This window comes from Phyllobates terribilis, unplaced genomic scaffold, assembly GCF_046119375.1.
Source record: "Phyllobates terribilis strain yellow unplaced genomic scaffold, ASM4611937v1 Scaffold_3__8_contigs__length_932513732, whole genome shotgun sequence".
Lineage (NCBI taxonomy): Eukaryota > Metazoa > Chordata > Amphibia > Anura > Dendrobatidae > Phyllobates > Phyllobates terribilis.
Window position 1 is genome coordinate 680,315,798 of NW_027362763.1, and position 19,251 is coordinate 680,335,048.

The window sequence follows — 19,251 nt, forward strand, 5'->3', positions numbered from 1 at the left end:
TGATAGTCCATGTTTTCCCCAAGAATTGTACATTTCCCCAGTAAATTACCTGTTGTTCCAGTTCCCTTTCCATTCTCCAGATCCCCATGGATTCCATAATCGAATGAGTCTCACAACTTCATTCCTAAAGGGAACCTGAGGCAAGACTTTTTTATTATTATTATTATTATTATTATTATTATTTATTATTATAGCTTAAACATTACTTTATTATTTTTGCACAACTGGACAAATTTCTAAATTATAAGTTGCATCAGGAGGACATAAAAAGTTACTTACAACTCAGTGGTCTATTAATTATACCCCAGCCACACAAGGGCACTTTAACTTAGCTTATCAACGGTGGTGACACGAGTTGGACCCCACATTAGACTTTGATGAACTATCCATTAATATTGTAGTCCAGGAAAACCCCTTTAATTCCACTTTAATTCTACAAACAGTTTTAAAAACTTTTAGTATAGCAATGAGCCCTATAAAATGTCAGCCCGTATTTCTACTACACAAGTGGGCTTCTGTGCTGAGAAGCGAGAAACATTTTCATTGGTCTATTTGTGCTGGGCTCATCTGAAGAAAATGAGACTGAAAATTGATCGTTTGTACTGAATTTTCCAATTTACCTTCAATGATATAGAGATTTCTGCATATTCAATAGCGCTTGATAAAGCCCCTGTGAGATCAAGAAATTCCTTGAGGGGTCAGTAAAGTACTTGTGGCATTAGTAAAATGCCTGTGGTGTCGCTAAGCCCCTTGAGGGTTCAGTAAATCTCTTGTCGGATCGGTAAAATTCTTACGGGGTTGGGAAGTCCTCAGAGTCTTGTCAAAAAATCCCATGTGGGTTGGTTCCTATGGTCCTGGTATTAATTTTCTAGAAGAGATCAGTCTTGTGTCTTCTTCAGTACTTTTGAAAACTATAAGATTTTTTTTCTCCCCAGTAGCGATGTCGGGGTTTACAGTAACGAGACAGAAGGAGGCTCCTTCCATTATCAAGACTGTGATCAACCCTGATTGACTTCTTGGCTGTGACGTGGGATTGAGCTATTAATGTGGCACCCCTGAGGGTTCAGTCGCCACAGAGGTACTGCACCTCACCCAGAGGTGTGGTGTCTCCTTCTCTCAGGTAAGGAGGGAGTGCTGCCCGGAACCCCAACACCCACATTCAACACTACACTGCTCCATGCCGGCTGGAAGGGCAAGATGCATTGTGTTTCTGCTGAGCCCTGTCCCTGGCTGGAGTGGGGGGAACCAAAGAGAGGGGGAACCAGTAGTGGGTGTGGGTGGAGGATGTAGAGTAAGGGAGCACCATAATAGGACGTATATAAAGGGAAGCCATCTTAGGGTAGCAAGTCAGTCAGTCAGTGAGTGAGGACAGTCAGTGAGCAGTAAGGGGAGCAGAGTCTCTTCAGGAGCACTGCTCCACAGGAAGGGCCTAGTAACAGAGGCCCAGGAGGGGAGCAGAGGAGAAAGGCTCCGTTCTACAGAAGGGATCCCAGGGGGTACGGTGAGTGCAGGATGGCACCCGTACGCCCCGAATCTGCCAGGTGTCAGAGGGATCAGGCCGCAAGAAGGGACCTGGCCCAGCCGTGTTACTCCAGGTCTCGGCTGGAAAAACCGGAGGCTTCTGCACTTCCATGGTGCAGTTGCCACAGTCTCATCCTAGTCACCGTGAGAGTCAAGTAGGTCCGGGAACTCCAGGTTGCCCAGAGGGACTTCAGAGCACCCGATCGGGACTGTGTGTGGGGAAGCGCAGGGCAGGAGGGAGAAGACCCAGCGTGAGAAGTCGGTCTAGTAAGGAACAATAAGAAAGGGGGTCCCATTAAGTGATTCTAATTTACCTGAAGGAGCGCTGAACCCCTGTCTGGCGAACGCAGTGCGACGCGGGAGGCTGACACCCGTACAGTGTACCTGAGAAACTTGTACAAGAACTGTGAGTAAAGACCCTGGGACTGCACTTCCTTGTCTCTGTGTTTCTTGCTGCTCCATCAATCCCTGCACTACAACGCCCAGCACAACCTGCAATATCTACACTGCCCTGGAGCTAGCTCTTCCTGTGGAGAGCCACACCATCCCTGCTGCAGTAACATCAGCTCCAGAGGACTGCTCCGCAGCGGGGGCACCCCTTAGCCGCATTCCACAGGTGGCGTCACGAACTCTATAAATCCCCTATAAATAGATAACCCCCCCTTTTATTGACCGCCCTGGGTCACGGACCGGGTCCCCACCACTGTGACATTACCACCCCGGCATGTACAGGCCCGGTACCGATCTGTCAGCAGCCAGCCTGGTTTCAATGTACCAAATGTTTTGTCCTACACTGAACACTATCATTTATTACCACATCAGCGTGTTTTACCTCTGCACAGTTGGTTATAGAGTAGGCATGACGCTCCACAAGGCCGTTCTCCTGGAGGACATTTTCTCGGAGTTTCTGGTGGGAACAGACAGGAGAGTCAAACATTGGGAAAGTTTTGCTTATCTTGTAAATTTCATCCCTATTTCTACTCAAGAAGAGAACTTCACCAGCACCAGGCAAATCTAACCAAATACCAGGGCAGGGCCTATGAGCTCTGGTGGGCACATGTCACCATGCTTATTAGAGAGTGTAGTAGGCCGGGGACTCACTGTGACTCTGTTACTCCGAGAGCCCAAAAACAGGGGAATGTCTCTAGAAAGATCAGTAGAGGGTTAACTTTATGGGGTGCAGAAATAGCACTAAAGGGACCCAACTGCTCCTCTGTCACATAAGACTGCATTATGATAGGTGCGGACCCCCTTACAGATTTTGTACTTTTTTAAACCAGTTCCACTATTTCATACATTCGTTAATAAGAGCTCAAAAATTTTCCTGATTTGATTATTGTAATAAAACCGTCCTCTTTTTTTCCTAATATGCGTAGGAATAGACTTGAGAAAAGGGGAGAATATCAGAATAACAATCATGTGGAGTCATGCAGCGCCGTTGGGTTTACCGGGAGGCCACCTAGCGGAGACTTTAATAGAAAGTGGACATTTTGCATTACCGTGCGCTAGCAAAATCACAAAATAGGCAAATTACTTTCCTTAATTATTTTTTTTAAATTAATTTTATTAAGAAACGTGTTTATTTTTTCATTACTGGCATAATAATAATAATAATAATAAAAAGAGGTGAAATTTGGTGATCGGTGCCCTTTAAATTCTCAAGAAAACACAGAGAGATGTTAGAGGTCATTCTCTTATAAAAGGGTCTAATCTTGGTATATAACGTATACTTGGAGTCACAGCCGGTGATGCACAATGTTACTTACATCCATCTGCGAGCGTCTCCGCCGGTTAATCGCATAAATCCTCTAAAAAACATGATACATTTATTGCATTAATTAATATGTCCAGTCGTGTGATGACGGGATCGAGCATAAAACTGTGTGTGCCAGGGACAGTGTAATAACAGGAGGAGGGAAATGGGAGACAAGTAGGAGGTCACTGGGTAGAAGTGCCATAGTGGGAGGTGCCTGATTCTCAGCAGCACAGAGTATTTTAGCTGAGATATGTTGTAGCGGAGGGTGTTTGATTTGGTTATCATGCTCTGCTGGTTGGCAACTTTGCATTATTATTTTATTATGTTATTTTTGGGCTAATGACATACATTATATATTATCTTGCATAGCAATCGGTCCAGGTTCATGTCCGGACCACTGCTGCCTCCCCCCGTATACAGTGCCATCATCACATCCACATCACTTACCTGTCTGCTCTGTGTGACATTATTTGTATGGAAGTCCTCGGTGACGACGTCTACGTGCCGCTGTCGTGGACGATTCTGAAAGTGACATTGATGGCAATGACATAACTTGAGCAATTCGAGGCAAATATTTATAGTGCGTAAACGTTTCCACTTCATTTTTTTATTGCATTAATGCAAAAAATGATAAAAAAAAATTAAATATTTTTGTAAATTATTCTGGTGAAAATTCTCTTAGTAATTTATGCATACAGCTCCTATACAGAACTGTGTGTCTCCATGGTAACAGACTACAGCCTAATCCTGCGTAGTCTGAGCCTGTAATAAGAGTAGACTGAGAGTAATATAGCAGAAGGAGGGTGTTATTAACTAACAGTGCAGTAGATGTGGGGGGCCGCTCTGTGAATTTCTGTCCTTGATACCACTATATTTCTGCACAATGTTTCAAGCATCTCTCCGTGTGTTTCTCCTTTCTCTATAAATTATCTAAAAAAAAGTGATAGATTTATTATATTAAATAATATGTGTCAAAAACCCAATAAAAATATTTAAAGTAAAAAAAAAATAAATAATATGTGTCAAATGTTGAACTGGTTACTTATTAGAAGGAGCAGGATTGCTAGCAGCACAGAGCATTTCAGGAGAGGAATGTGCTGAACTTGTGGGGGAAAGTGACCTCTCCATCCATGTGATGATGTTAGAAAGGACAGGGCTGCATGTGACAGGTGACAGGTCATATGATGTGAGGAGGAGAATGGCGACAAGACTGAAAGCTATACAGTGGAAAGAGTAGAGCCCCACAGCAGTACTGAGTATTTCAGCAGAGAATTGTCCTGACATTGTTGGGGGTAGTGTACCCATGTAATGTTTATATTGAGGAAAGGTCTGTACGTGACTGGGGCAGTGTCTTAATGGCCAAACGACCCTCTGCCTCATATAAGACGCCTTATGGTAAGAGTGACCCATGCTGCAGATTCTGCATTGGCGAAACGCCCACCACCCACCATGTTCTTGAATTAATACTGCGACCCATCATGGTGTCCCGGTTTTTCCTCCTTTCCTTCAGTAACTTTTATTGAACCTCATTGTCTGACTCTTGATGAACCAACAAATTTCAGTGAGAAAAAGTTTATGAAGTTTTTTTTAGATTCTGCTTGTTCAGGGGATTCGCTCATTACCTGACCTCTTTTTACCTGTCCATTCACGGATTTTTGGCTCTTTTATTGGGTATTTTGTGTCTGGTATAATAGATCATGGAGGAATTCATGCAGATTACTCGATCTGTGTATGTTATTATTGTTTTTATTGTGTGTTTTTAGGGATAAGGTAGGAATATTTTCGGAAATCCTTCGTTGAGCGGGTGCACCATTTCTTTCTACAGATAAGTTTTAGGTAGAGATACCAATATATATAAGTAGGGATGTCAATATATAATCCTATGCCATTTTCCCTGGATTGGCATACTAGTGGATGACACTTTACTTTTATATATTATCTGTCCGTCCACTCTGACTATATCTGTAAAGAGATTTTTTCTATTTTCCAATTTCTTCTTTCAATTTTTGATGAATACGCATTTTGTATGTTTCTATAATCAAGAGATCTTTAGCTAGTAGTAGGTAATTGTTGGGAGCATATATGTGGCTCATTTTTAAGAGATGTCCAGTTTTAGGTAATGTCACTGTTGTGCTAAATTTAAGCCACTTCTTGATAACGTCTTCACAGTGTTCCATAATAGATCGAATACCTTGGAATGTTTTTGTCCCTTGTCCTGATTGATACCTTTCAACTATGAGATCCCTTTGTTGTGTTGTCAGCTGTTTACAGACCATGGCGTTTGCTGTAACATGCAACTAATAAAATGTCAGGAAAAATCCTCCTAGAATAGCAAAACGTTATATGGCGCTATTCAGAATTGCTGTAAATCATGACGGTCGAGTATTGACTTCTATACATTATGATGGTTGTTTACTTACATTCTTCATGATATTGCTCCTACAGTTTCGTGCGTGGAACTTCTGTAAGATACAGATTTACGTCATTAGTAGGGTTGAAATAACATCTAAACTCATGAAAATGAACTAAAGAAAATATAAGGAAAGAAACAAATGACAAGCTAAGGAATTCTCTGTTTTGGATAAATTAAGCTTAAAATACATTAAAATAAGCTGTCCACAGGGTATCCTTTTGCCGAGATCCAGAGTGATCCGCTGATCAGAATCTGATCATGCTCTTATGAAGTTCTTCTCTTCTAGAAGTGGTTTAATTCCACCGCAGTGTCACCACAGGAGAACTGAAGTATTACATGCAATACATATGGAATGAGCCAATGGATCTTACCAGTCTTAAATTTTGATTCTTGCTTGTAGGATCCTACAAATCAGATGACATTAAAAATATTAAAAATGAACAAATATTAAAAACAAAAATAGCTTGGAGAACTTTTTCTTAACTGGAAAATACGAGTAAAATATAGAAAATTCTGGAAAACTAAACTCTACATATCTTTATTGTTATCCCTCCGAGCTTATCATATCATCTCCCTCTTTACAGCCAAACCTCTTTTCCATTACCTGCTTATCGCTGATACAGGCCATCATTGTGTCTCGACTTGCCAACCGAATCATGTTCCAATAATTTTTGGCATCGGTACTCTTCAGATCAAGTGTCATAGTCAGCCCACCGGTCAGGTTCGCAAAGGCCCCTGCAGGGTCGCCCCAGTGTAAATTTTCATATGATCCCAGAAATCTAAAAAAAATATCAAATAATAAAATGTACTTTTTTTTTTTTTTACCTTTTTTATATTGGCTGAATCTGTACATATTCTTACAAAGCTCTTCTCATTTAGAAGTATTGTAAGTGTGATGCCTGAGGATGGCACATGGAGTTCCTACTGGTCAGTAATACTGATTTGTACTCGCTCTATGTTCCACTGTTCATGTTGAGTGCATGAGACCTTTCATGGATCCAAGTCAATATAATGGATTCCCCAGGAGCATCGATCAAAAAGACCCAAGTACAACCCTCTATAAAAAATTTGAGACAAATATTTGAATTCTAAATAATTTATTCATGGACCTGAGAATCGAGGACTTAGTAGTTCTTAGAGAAACCCTTGAGAGCCCTCAGTTGACCCAAGATACCCTCAAGTGTCCTCAAGGTAGAGATGCAATTCATTCATAAACGTCCTTCAATTATCAGGTTAATGAGAAGAAGGATAATTACTTTGCATAAGCTTTCTCCAGAAGGCAGGGCCAGAATTCATTTTCGCAGGATGGCTGTACAGTCAAATACTTTCCATCTAGGAATGGCAGCCTGTCATCTATCACTACATCCATCCACTCTCCAAGGTGCCAAAGCTGAAAAAAAAAAAAAAAAAAAAAAAAAAGAGATCAAGTTTTCATGAACCTTCTGGATGTCTAAACAAGTCTGAAAAGTGGTCATGATATTTAGTGGTAAAAAAAACAGTAAAAGCGTAACTGTTATTATTGTTTTGGAATACAACCCCTGGCAAAAATTATGGAATCACCGAGCTCAGAGGCTGTTCATTCAGTTGTTTAGTGTTGTTGAAAAAAAGCAGATCACAGACATGGCACAAAACTAAAGTCATTTCAAATGGCAACTTTAGGGCTTTAAGAAACACTAAAAGAAATTAAGATAAAAAATGTGGTACTCAGTAAGGGTAATTTTTTTCAGACCAAGCAGAGGGAAAAAATTATGGAGTCACTCAATTCGGAGGAAAAAAATTAAGGAATCATGAAAAATAAACACACAAAAGAACACTCCAAAACATCACTAGAATTTTGTTGCACCACCTCTGGCATTAATAACAGCTTGCAGTCTCTGAGGCATGGACTTAATGAGTGATAAATAGCACTCTTCATCAATCTGGCTCCAACTTTCTCTGACTGCTGTTGCCAGATCAGCTTTGCAGGTTGGAGCCTTGTCATGGACCATTTTCTTCATCTTCCACAAAAGATTTTCAATTGGATTGAGATCCGGACTATTTGCAGGCCAATGCATTGACCTTATGTGTCTTCTTTCAAGGAATGTTTTCACAGTTTTTGCTCTATGGCAGGATGCATTATCATCTTGAAAAATGATGTCATCATCCCCAAACATCCTTTCAATTGATCGGATAAGAAAACTGTCCAAATTATCAATGTAAACTTGGGCATTTATTGAAGATGTAATGTCATCCATCTCCCCAGTGCCTTTACCTGACATGTAGCCCCATATCATCAATGACTGTGGAAATTTGCATGTTCTCTTCATGCAGTCATCTTTATAAATCTCATTGGAACGGCAGCAAACAAAAGTTCCAGCATCATCACCTTGCCCAATGCACATTCGCGATTCATCACTGAATATGAGTTTCATCCAGTCATCCACAGTCCACAATTGCTTTTCCTTAGCCCATTGTAACCTTGCTTTTTTCTATTTAGGTGTTAATGATGGCTTATGTTTAGCTTTTCTGTATGTAAATCCCATTTCCTTTAGGCGGTTTCTTAGAGTTCGGTCACAGACATTGACTCCAGTTTCCTCCCATTCGTTCCTCATTTGTTTTGTTGTGCATTTCCTGTTTGGGAGACATATTGCTTTAAGTTTTCGGTCTTGACGCTTTGATGTCTCCCAGTATGTTTGCCTTTAACAACCTTCCCATGTTGTTTGTATTTGGTCCAGATTTTAGACACAGCAGACTGTGAACAACCAACATCTTTTGCATTGCCTGATGATTTACCTTCTTTTAAGAGTTTGATAATCCTCTCCTTTGTTTCAATTGACATCTCTCATGTTGGAGCCATGATTCATGTCAGTCCACTTGGTGCAACAACTCTCCAAGGTGTGATCACTCCTTTTTAGATGCAGACTAACGAGCAGATCTAATTTGATGCAGGTGTTAGTTTTGGAAATGAAAATTTACAGGGTGATTCCATAATTTTTTCCTCAGAATTGAGTGATTCCATAATTTTTTCCCTCTGCTTGGTCTGAAAAAAATTACCCTTACTGAGTACCACATTTTTTAGCTTGATTTCTTTCAGTGTTTCTTAAAGCCCTAAAGTTGCCATTTGAAATGACTTTAGTTTTGTGCCATGTCTGTGATCTGCTTTTTTTCAACAACATCAAACAACTGAATGAACATCCTTTGAGCCCGGTGATTCCATAATTTTTGCTAGGGGTTGTATATTGGGCGACAGCCTCCATTATCAGTAATGTAAACCCCAGAGAGAATACAAATAAGAGACTTCTGATATTTCTGTCATTGACATACTAGACCTGGTTGACAACTAAAGAGGCAACGGTAATGGTGACTGAGTTGGTTGCCTTACAGACATTTTGGTTCACTTTCAGCCATCCATATTTCTCATTTCTGAAAATGTGAATTTTCTCTCTGTAACTGTGCTGAGAGGGCAGGATCTACAGGATTTGGATCTGGAGAAGCGAGCAGATGCTCCCTGCCCCCTCTCACAGCAGGAAGTCTAAGGCTAAGTAAATGCAGCTCCATCCCCCTCCTCGCTTGGTAATCTCTTCTCCTTCGCTTTAGTTAATGTAATTTTTGTAACTGAAAAGTTTTCTGAATATTTAAATGACTTATGACGTAAATTTTCGACATAAGCCACCAAGAACCTGGGCCCACTTCAAACGCAAAGTGCCATCTTTGTCTTTCTGTGAAGCTCAGCCAGAGGCTCGGCTTCACAGGAGAGCCACAGTTATACAACTACACTATATACTGCAATATTAGCTATTGAATAATCACAGGTTCAAGTCCCCGAAAAGAGGTAAAAAATAAAGTAAAAGCTAATAAAAAATATATATAAAGCGAGGGAAATAATTATTTGATCCCTTGCGGTTTTTGTAAGTTTGCCCACTGCCAAAGACATGAACAGTCTATAATTTTAAGGGTAGGTTAATTTTAAGATTGGCAGATAGAATGTCCAAAAAAAAATCAAGAAAATCACATTGTATAAATTAGATAAATTTATTTGCATTTTGAAGTGAGAAATAAGTATTTGATCCCCTACAAACCATTATGAGTTCTGACTCCTACAGACCAGTTAGACGCTCCTAATCAACTCATTACCTGCATTAAAGACAGCTGTCTTACATAGTCACCTGTATAAAAGACTCCTGTCCACAGACTCAATTAATCAGTCAGACTCTAACCTTTACAACATGGGCAAGACCAAAGAGCTTTCTAAGGCTGTCAGGGACAAGATCATAGACCTGCACAAAGTTGGAATGGGCTACAAAACCATAAGTAAGATGCTGGGTGAGAAGGAGACTGTTGGTGCAATAGTAAGAAAATGGAAGAAATACAAAATGACTGTCAATCGACATCGATCTGGGGCACCATGCAAAATCTCACCTCGTGGGGTATCCTTGAGTATGAGGAAGGTGAGACATCAGCCTAAAACTACACGGGGGGGAACTTGTTAATGATCTCAATGGAGCTGGGACCACAGTCACCAAGAAAATCATTGGTAACACATTACGCCTTAAAAATTTAAATTCCTGCAGTGCCCGCGAGGTCCCCCTGCTCAAGAAGGCACATGTGCAGGCCCGTCTGAGGTTTGCCAATGAACACCTGGATGATTCTGTGAGTTATTGGGAGAAGGTGCTGTGGTCAGATGAGACAAAAATTGAGCTCTTTGGTATTAACTCAACTCGCCATGTTTGGAGGAAGAGAAATGCTGCCTATGACCCAAAGAACACCATCCCCACTGTCAAGCATGGAGGTGGAAACATTATGTTTTTGTGGGTGTTTCTCTGCTAAGGGCACAGGACTACTTCACTGCATCAATGGTAGAATGGATGGAACCATGTACCTTAAAATCCTGAGTGACAACCTCCTTCCCTCCCCCAGGACATTAAAAATGGGTCATGGCTGGGTCTTCCAGCAAGACAATGACCCAAAATATACAGCCAAGGCAACAAAGGAGTGGCTCCAAAAGAAGCACAGTAAGGTCATGGAGTGGCCTAGCCAGTCTCCAGACCTTAATCCCATAGAAAACTTATGGAGGGAGTTGAAGCTCAGAGTTGCCAAGAGACAGCCTCAAAGTCTGAATGATTTAGAGATGATCTGCAAAGAGGAGTGGACCAAAATTCCTCCTGACATGTGCACAACCCTCATCATCAACTACAAACAACGTCTGACTGCTGTGCTGCCAACAAGGGTTTTGCCACCAAGTATTAAGTGTTGTTTGCCAGAGGGATCAAATACTTATTTCTTGCTGCAAAATGCTAAAAAAATTATCTAATTTATACAATGTGATTTTCTTGATTTTTTTGGGATATTCTATCTCTCAATCTTAAAATTAACCTACCCATAAAATTATACACTGTTCATGTCTTTGTCAGTGGGCAAACAAAAACAGCAAGGGATCAAATAATGATTTCCTTCACTGTATATATATAAAAGGAATGAAAAATATATAAAACTTTAATACTTAATATTAAAGTTTAATATTTTTCGAGCCTCATTTTCTCAATAAAAGTGTACTTGAAAAATGATAAAGAAATAAGTAAAAAAATATATATTTGGTATCTTTGTGCCTGAAAAAGTCTCATCTATCAAATTTTTTAAACCGAAAAAAAAAAAATGTTGTTCACCACAGTTCCCTAAAAAGAAATACAATAAAATGCTATCAAAATGCAGGCCAACAATGTAACAGCTCCATCAACTAAAAATAAAAAAGTTACATGGTCTCAGAAAATGGCGACACTTTTTTTTAGTACAAGAGGAATATTCCAGCGTAATAGTGAAGTCCCAGGAAGTATTAAAAATGAACGTTTATTCCAACATCTTTTTCTGTGTTTCCCTCCGTGTCCGAATTTTCCTAACCTTTATGGAGATTTTAAACGTTGGAATAAACGTTCATTTTTCGTATCTTCCTGGGACTTCACTATTATGCTGGATTGTTCCTCTTCTTGTACTACTAAGCACCACAGCGACTTTTGCTGAGCCATTATCCATGCGAGGAGCCCCAAGCTCCAGATAAAGGTTATCCAGATTGGTGAGCTGACTTTTTCTTACCCTTTTTTTTCCTTACGCTTTTTTTTTTTATCATTCACAAGATTCTAAAAAAAATTTAACTACTAAAATCTAAAGAAACATTATACGTTTGGTATCGAAATAATTGTAATGACCCAGAGAATCATATTGCTATGTCATTTTTTTTTGCACAATAAACACTGTAGACTCAAAACTCAAAAAGAATGTCGGAATTGCATTTTTTTTTTCACTATTTCACCTGAGTTGGAATTCTTTTATTATTTTTCAGTTCATTTTATAGCTAAATGAATGTTCAAAACTGCAGCTCGTCCTGCAAATAATAAGCTATTATATGGCAATGTCGATAGAAAAAAAATAAGTTATGGCTCTTGAAACAAGAGCAGAAAAAGTGAAAAATGAAAAAACGTCTGTGTCATTAAAGGGTTAAATTGTATGTAATATGGTAGTTGTAAAGGTGGCAGAGTAGTTGGGTAGAACATTTCCTTGGTATGTCGATTGGTCCATTTAATGGGGTTCTTCAACCATTACAACTTGTCATCTATCTACAGAATTGATGTCAAGTTGCTGATCTCTGTGGGTCCCACCTCTTGACTGTCACTTATCACTGGAATGAGGGTCCTAAATCCCCCGCACATTGCTGCTCCATTCAATGTCTAAGCAATTGATAGTGATAGCCAAGTATAATGCTCGGTAATTAGTCATAGACTGCAAATTATCCCCCGGCTGAGGTGGATGCCCACGTTGACCAGTGATTGACAGAATCGGCAATTTAGGAATGAAAATTCGACTAGTAAGAGGAGATGAGTGGATAATGAGTAGGCAATCATGTGGGATCTATGGGAGACCGATGAGTATTACTCTTTTATATATTTTTTTTAACCTGTCTGAACCTTTTTAGAATTTGTATCCCCTGGAAAGGTAAGAAAAACAATCTTTAGGATCTTACTCTAAAATGGAAGATTCCAGCGTAGCGTTTCCCGAATCCTTGATTATGTGGAATGATCTTTTCCAGTAGTCTGGGTTTCAAGGTAACGGATCCAATAGCAGACAGTACCCAGCAGTTACCTGTGAAATAGATGGTTAATCATTTGGTTATTCATCCTGTTCAGGCCCAATGGAGTCACCAGAACACATAGTTGTGCAGCCTACTAACATCTAAAGATCAGGGCGTATTCATATTTAGTATAAAGAGTGGCACCAAGAGGAACACTCAGGGTTGGACCTGAGCTTTGGGGGATTCTCCAGTGAGTTCAGACTCTGGAAGAATAATGGGGTCCAAATGCAAATGTGAAAAAAACTAACGTTACCTACCCATCAACTTTACCTGCCACCCATCTACTAACTTTACCTACTGCCCATCACCCCCAAAACAATTCCATCTCCACTTTTGTTGAAGGTCCTGCTGTCCCAAAGATAAACCAAACAGGGGCAGGAGAAACATGTGCACACAATTCTGGGTTGTAGGAGGGCGCCATACTGCCCTGGCCAGAGTACTTACATAGAGGGCTTGGATTGCAAAAAAAATATATATTTCCACCGAGAAACCAGTCTTACCGAGTCTCCTTTGCACGATGTCAGATAGGCTGAACCCATCCACAGTGAAGCACGGCTCCTTACATATGTCCTATATGAAAGTACAAAAATTATAATTAAAGAATAACCTCCATATCATGATAAAACTCTGCCTGTAAACCGGCCATACATTGAATGCAATAATCCTTAGGATAGGTCATCAATATCTGATCATCTGATCAGTGTGGGACCCAGCACCCCGCCGATCAGCTGTTCTCTGTGACGGCAGCCGGAAATTACCAAATACAGACCTGCAATACCCGAGTACTGCACATCCGCGCCCTATTGATTAGGTCATCAGTGTTAAAGTAGGGGACAACCTCTTTAAGCTTTGGAGAACCTTTTGACAAAAGTTTCCAGACTACATAAACTACATAAAGAAGATGTATACTTTATATTAAATGCATTGTTCTTCCCATATGGATCTTGAGTTACATAATCAGGCACATCCAGAGCTGCATTCAGAATTCTGCTCTAAGTTTTACGTCTCTCAGTAATCTCTGCTGTTTCTATTTCTATGATTCTTATCCATAGTGATAATCCAATAAATCGCTATTATACAGTATAACACACATTACTGACCTTGGGTCTTTTCCATACTATTTTGTTAGTATCGATCTCATTCTTCAGGCGTAAACCAATACTGTTCTTGTTTGCAGGGAAATACTCATCTGTAAACAGGACGCCCTCCTCCAGGTGAAACTCTTTTAACATTTCAAAGTCCTGATTGTGAAACTTCCATGGATTCTCCGGAGAGCCCATCGGATAGACGTGTGAAGCTATAGAGCTACTTCTTTTTTTTAAGCTCATACGTGCTCTGAAACAGGCATAATGCAAGGATATAGTATTAAACATGATTTATCCCTACAGATAATGTATAAGTTTTGCCTGGAGCACTCATTTTAACAGAGGTAGATAAACCTCACTACAATTTGCATGATTCTGCCTGTTCTCTACCACCACTAGGTGGAGCTGAGGAGCTTAATGAAGACAGATTGTTGAACAATGAGCTACTAATGAAGACTGAATTCACACACAGCATTTTGCTTCATTTTGGGTTTTGTTATTGAAACGTTTACCTGCGAGTTTTCAAAAATCCTGGACCCAAATGTTTCTTGATGGTCTATACCAAATGGGAATTGGATGTTTCGCCCCCAGCAATTCGCCCCCGGGTACATTTCGCCCCCGCACATTTTGTCCCCAGCATTTGGCCCCCAGGATGTTTTGCCCCCGCACATATCGCCCCCAGTTCGAAACGTCCGGGGGCGAAACGTGCGGAGGCGAAATGTGCGGGGACGAATCTTCCTGGGGGCGAAATGATAGGGGCGAAATGTGCGGGGGTGAAATGTACCTGGGGGCGAACTGCTGGGGACAAATTGCTGGGGGCGAACTGCTGGGGGCAAAACTTCCTATAACCATACAAATTGTGGTCAAAACTAATTGCATTTTTGTGGTATTTAGGTGCCATTTTTGGGGCTTTTTACATTTTTCTCAATATACAGACAGCATGCCATGATATCTTCTTGTATTTTTCCTATAGGCTTATCTATATGACATGAAAAATATCAGGAAAAAACACCCCTTTTTCGTGCATTATTTGGATTGCAGGGGTATGTGTTTGGGTTTTAAAGGGAATCTGTCAGCAGGTTTTTGCTACACCGTCTGAGAACAGAATTATGTTTTATCAAAATTGCAGCAAGCAGCCCAGTAAGTCATACATCACTAGAATCAGGATCTCAGCCCCTACATCATGCTGCCTTCAGATTGCGCAAAAAACTGGTGACAGATTCCGTCTAAGTCCTTTGTGATCACTGCTCTCTCTGTATCTTTCTCTGTACGTGTATTGCATTATGTATCTGTGAAATAAATTAGGTATAAATTAGTATAGATTGACTTATATAAAATAGTTTATCATCCCAGTATTCAATTTGATAAGAAAAAAATAAAATTCTTAACATACCCTAAGGCTCTAGATGATTAAATGTTATTATCAAATAAGTGCAAAGAGAATATGAAATATATAGAAAATGAAGTAAAGGATAAAAAAATGAATAAAAAGGATTTAAAAGGAAAGTATTACATAAATAAAACTGTATATAGGTGAAATTAAAAGAATTTAGATGTAGGGAAGGAAGCACCTGTAACTTATCAGGGGGATTCCCTAGACAAAATGAAAAATTATAGTGTGAGGGATGAGGGTGATGTAATGATGATTGACGATGGTGATGGTGATGATTTTGGCAAAAAGCTCACATCAGGACACTAAGAGGAGACATACTAAAAAGGAATATGAAAGTAAATATGAAAGTAAATATCGGTTAAATTATACATAGGGGTGAGATCAAATTAGGAAGATAAGAATCCTTCGTGACGCCCGTATCAGGGATTTAATTAAACAAATTAATGGACTGGTTGAAAACACGAGAGTCGTTCTTGGCAATCAAAAAATAATTATGACCGTGCGATGGGTTTTAACGACCTTGGACCTCAATATTATAATAAACTGGGGGAACATAAAAAAGGTTTACCAAAACAGAAAAGTTTATTCTTTCCTGTTATAACTACCAATAAGTAACCAATCTAGTGTCTTGTACAATCGGGCAATGAGCACTAATAAAACCTACAACATTTTGCCCATCAAGAGATGGGGGGATTATTATAAGGAAATGTACTGACTGCTCAACAAACCAAATACTTAAACATTGAAAGTGAATGCGAATAAAAACAAAAATGATGACTTGATAGAGTTATTAAAATGAGGGTATCCCATCACAAAAAATATTCAAATATTTGTATATAAAGAATTCACTTATACCAATTATATATTATGTTCCAAAATCACTTCAAAAATGTACTCAGATCACCTACGGTAACTGAAATTTTGCGGGTTTTTCAAGAGCGAGCAGGGCCATTTTTATTTTTTATTTGCATTCTCCCCTCCCTCTATACCAGTGTCCCGCTTGAAGTGGGCATGCAGGCGATAGAGGAAACACTAACACGGGATGTCTTACTTAAAGAAAAGCAGAGGGTCTTTATTTTAGATTGCAAAACAACAATTCCTGATTTGATCATTTTTTTGTTGTTTAACAGAGAACAGGAACAGTAATGGAGGTAAAGTTCACCCCAATTTTGCAAATCTGTACTAAATACATATTTTTATAAAGATAGGATTTTTATTTTCTACCAAAGCTATATTGATGATTTTTATTTTGTGTGGTAACAAATTGGAACCTCTATGTGAGTTTACAGGGTGGTCCAAAAGTAGGTGTGCAGAAAATAATAACATTTATTTTGATTTATATATAAAATTATATTTACTAACACAAGCATAACATTGACAATTAAATTTTATTCTGAACAATAATACAAAAACCCTTAAATTTTATCAACGCAGGTGCTCAAACTGTTTTCCATTACAATTTGCACAGCTTTGAAGTCTGCCTCTTACGCTTTGGCAAACTTTTTTGCACAAGTCTCTTTGGGTATTAATTTCTTGAGATGCATCTCTTATGTAATTTTTCAAATCACTGACACTTTTTGGTTTTCGACTATAAACTTTGTCCTTGAGTACTCCCCAAAAGAAAAAATTCATTGGGGTCAAGTGTGGTGAACGTGCCGGCCAATCAAGTGGGCCTCTTTGGCCAATCCATTTATTAGGAAATGTTTCATCAAGATACTCGCGGACTACTCTTGAATAATGTGAAGGGGCCCCATCTTGTTGGAAATAAAGGCCATTTGAATTAGGCTGTTGCTGTAACTGGGGAACAACTTGATTCATTAGAATTTTGAGATACTTATCTACTGTGACTGTTCCATCAAAAAATATTGGTCCTAAAACACCAAAACTTGAAATACCACCCAAACATTGACACCAGGCTCATTTAGTTGTTGCTCTAATGTTAAATGCATGTTCTCATTATACCAGTAAATACAATTATGTCTGTTAATATGGCCGGATAATTTGAAAGAAGCTTCATCACTCCACATAATCACTTTACACCATGTTTGATAAATCTCCCCCTTTATAACCTTATTACACTTTCTGTCCACCTACTTTTGGACCACCCTGTATATTAATCAGAAGAAATATAATTAGAATTTCATATATATGGCAGAAAAATATTTAAATTTGAGAGTCCTCAGTGGTTGATACCTTTTAATGGCTAACTGAAAAGATGGTAAGAAGGGGCGAGCTTTCGAAACTACTCAGGTTTCTTCATCAGGCATAGTATAACACAAAATCTGAAGAGTCACATATTTATACACAATGGAACACAGAAATAATGCAATAGATGAGACAAGTGATGTAAAGCAGAGCTATTACTACGAGCGAGAGATAAACAGCTGTGACTGTAAATATTGGATTAGTTCATAGATAAGGAGTGTGAAAGTTATATTGTTCTGTGATTGAAGTCCGTTCCAGGGCTGTGATGCCCCCACAGTTCTGTGGAGCACATTCCTTAGTTGATGTAGAATTACATAAATCCATGTGACACATTCATTCCTGCTCTGAAGGTGTCAAAGGTCATCATGAGTTCATATTCCCAAACTTTTTTGTCTCTCTGAGATTTGAAATTACCTTTTAATACCAGTAATTTCATGTCTGTGATGTTGTGATCAGGGAAACAAAAATGCTTGGCCACAGGTAGATCTGTTTCTTTTTCTTTTATAGTGTGGCGATGAGAATTTATCCTTGTTCTAAGTTTTTGCCCTGTCTCCCCTACATACAGACCCCCAGCTGGGCATTTGGTACATATAATTAAGTACACTAAATTAGATGTGATACAGCTGAAAGCACATGGAATCTTGTAGTCCTGATGTGAACTGGGGATCTTTATCTTGTCTGTGGTCATTATGAATGGACAGGTTTTGCATTTTTTCTGGCTGCAGGGAAAGGTTCCTGTAGCTGGTGGAGATGACAGGGAGCTTCTGATAATGATGCTTCTTAAATTTGGGGGCTGCCTGAAACACAGAAGTGGGGGGTCTGGAACTATGGATTGTAATCGGGCATCTTTTTGTAATAAAGGTTGTAGTTTCTGTGCAGCTCCCCTTAGCACCTCCAGATTTGTATTGTAGGTGGCTACAATATGTGCTTTCTTGTTTAGTTTAGTAATGTAAGAGATGATTCCTTGATATTCTGGTGGCTCTTGTAATCTGGTTCTTAATTGTTCTTGGATGGTAGCCTTGATTCAAGAACCATCCTGGCCACCATGGATGTGTAATCTTTGTACTCTAATATCCCACACCGGAATGAATTAAAGCATCTTCGCTGTGATCAGTAACCTGACCATTCTCAGAATCTGTTTAGCTGAGAGGACATTTCCTGCCAAAATCTGGATGTCCTCTTCACTTTTAATTAATAATTATTATTTTTTTAATTCTTAAAGGAAAGTGAACGGTACATTCAGATTTATTGCATTTATTATGAAAATATACATTGAAAAATTTTCCACATTTTTTCACGTTACACCCACAAAGGTAAATGTATTTTTGGGGGATTTTATGTGATACCAACATTAAGTATCGAGAATTTGTGTAAAGGAAATGATACAAAGTTTTCTAATTATTTTAAAATTAAAAATCTGCTATTAGTGAGGTGCATTTGTATTCAGCCCCCTGTTTTCTAATACTCCTAAATAAAATCCTGAGTGAACAATCGCTTCCAGATGTCACGTAATAAGAAAATTGAGGCCAACTGTGTGTAATTTATCCTCAGTATAACTACAGCTTTTCTGTGAAAGCCTCAGAGGCTTGTTTGAGAACATTAGGGATCAAACAGCATCATCAAAACCAAGCAACCCACGAGACAGGTCAGGGATAAAGTTGTGGAGTAGAGTAAAGCAGGGTTAGGTTATAAAAAATAGCCCAAGCACTGAACATTTCACGGAGCACTGTTCAATCCATCATTCAAAAATGGAAGGAGTATGGCACAACTGCAAATCTA

At 39.2% G+C, this 19,251-nt stretch overlaps 1 pseudogene; it reads right to left on the bottom strand.

The window, feature by feature from the left end:
- LOC141258283 (calpain-13-like) overlaps nucleotides 1-14,117 on the bottom strand; it is a 33,243-nt pseudogene extending 19,126 nt beyond the window's left edge.
- Nucleotides 14,118-19,251: the final 5,134 nt, after the last annotated feature.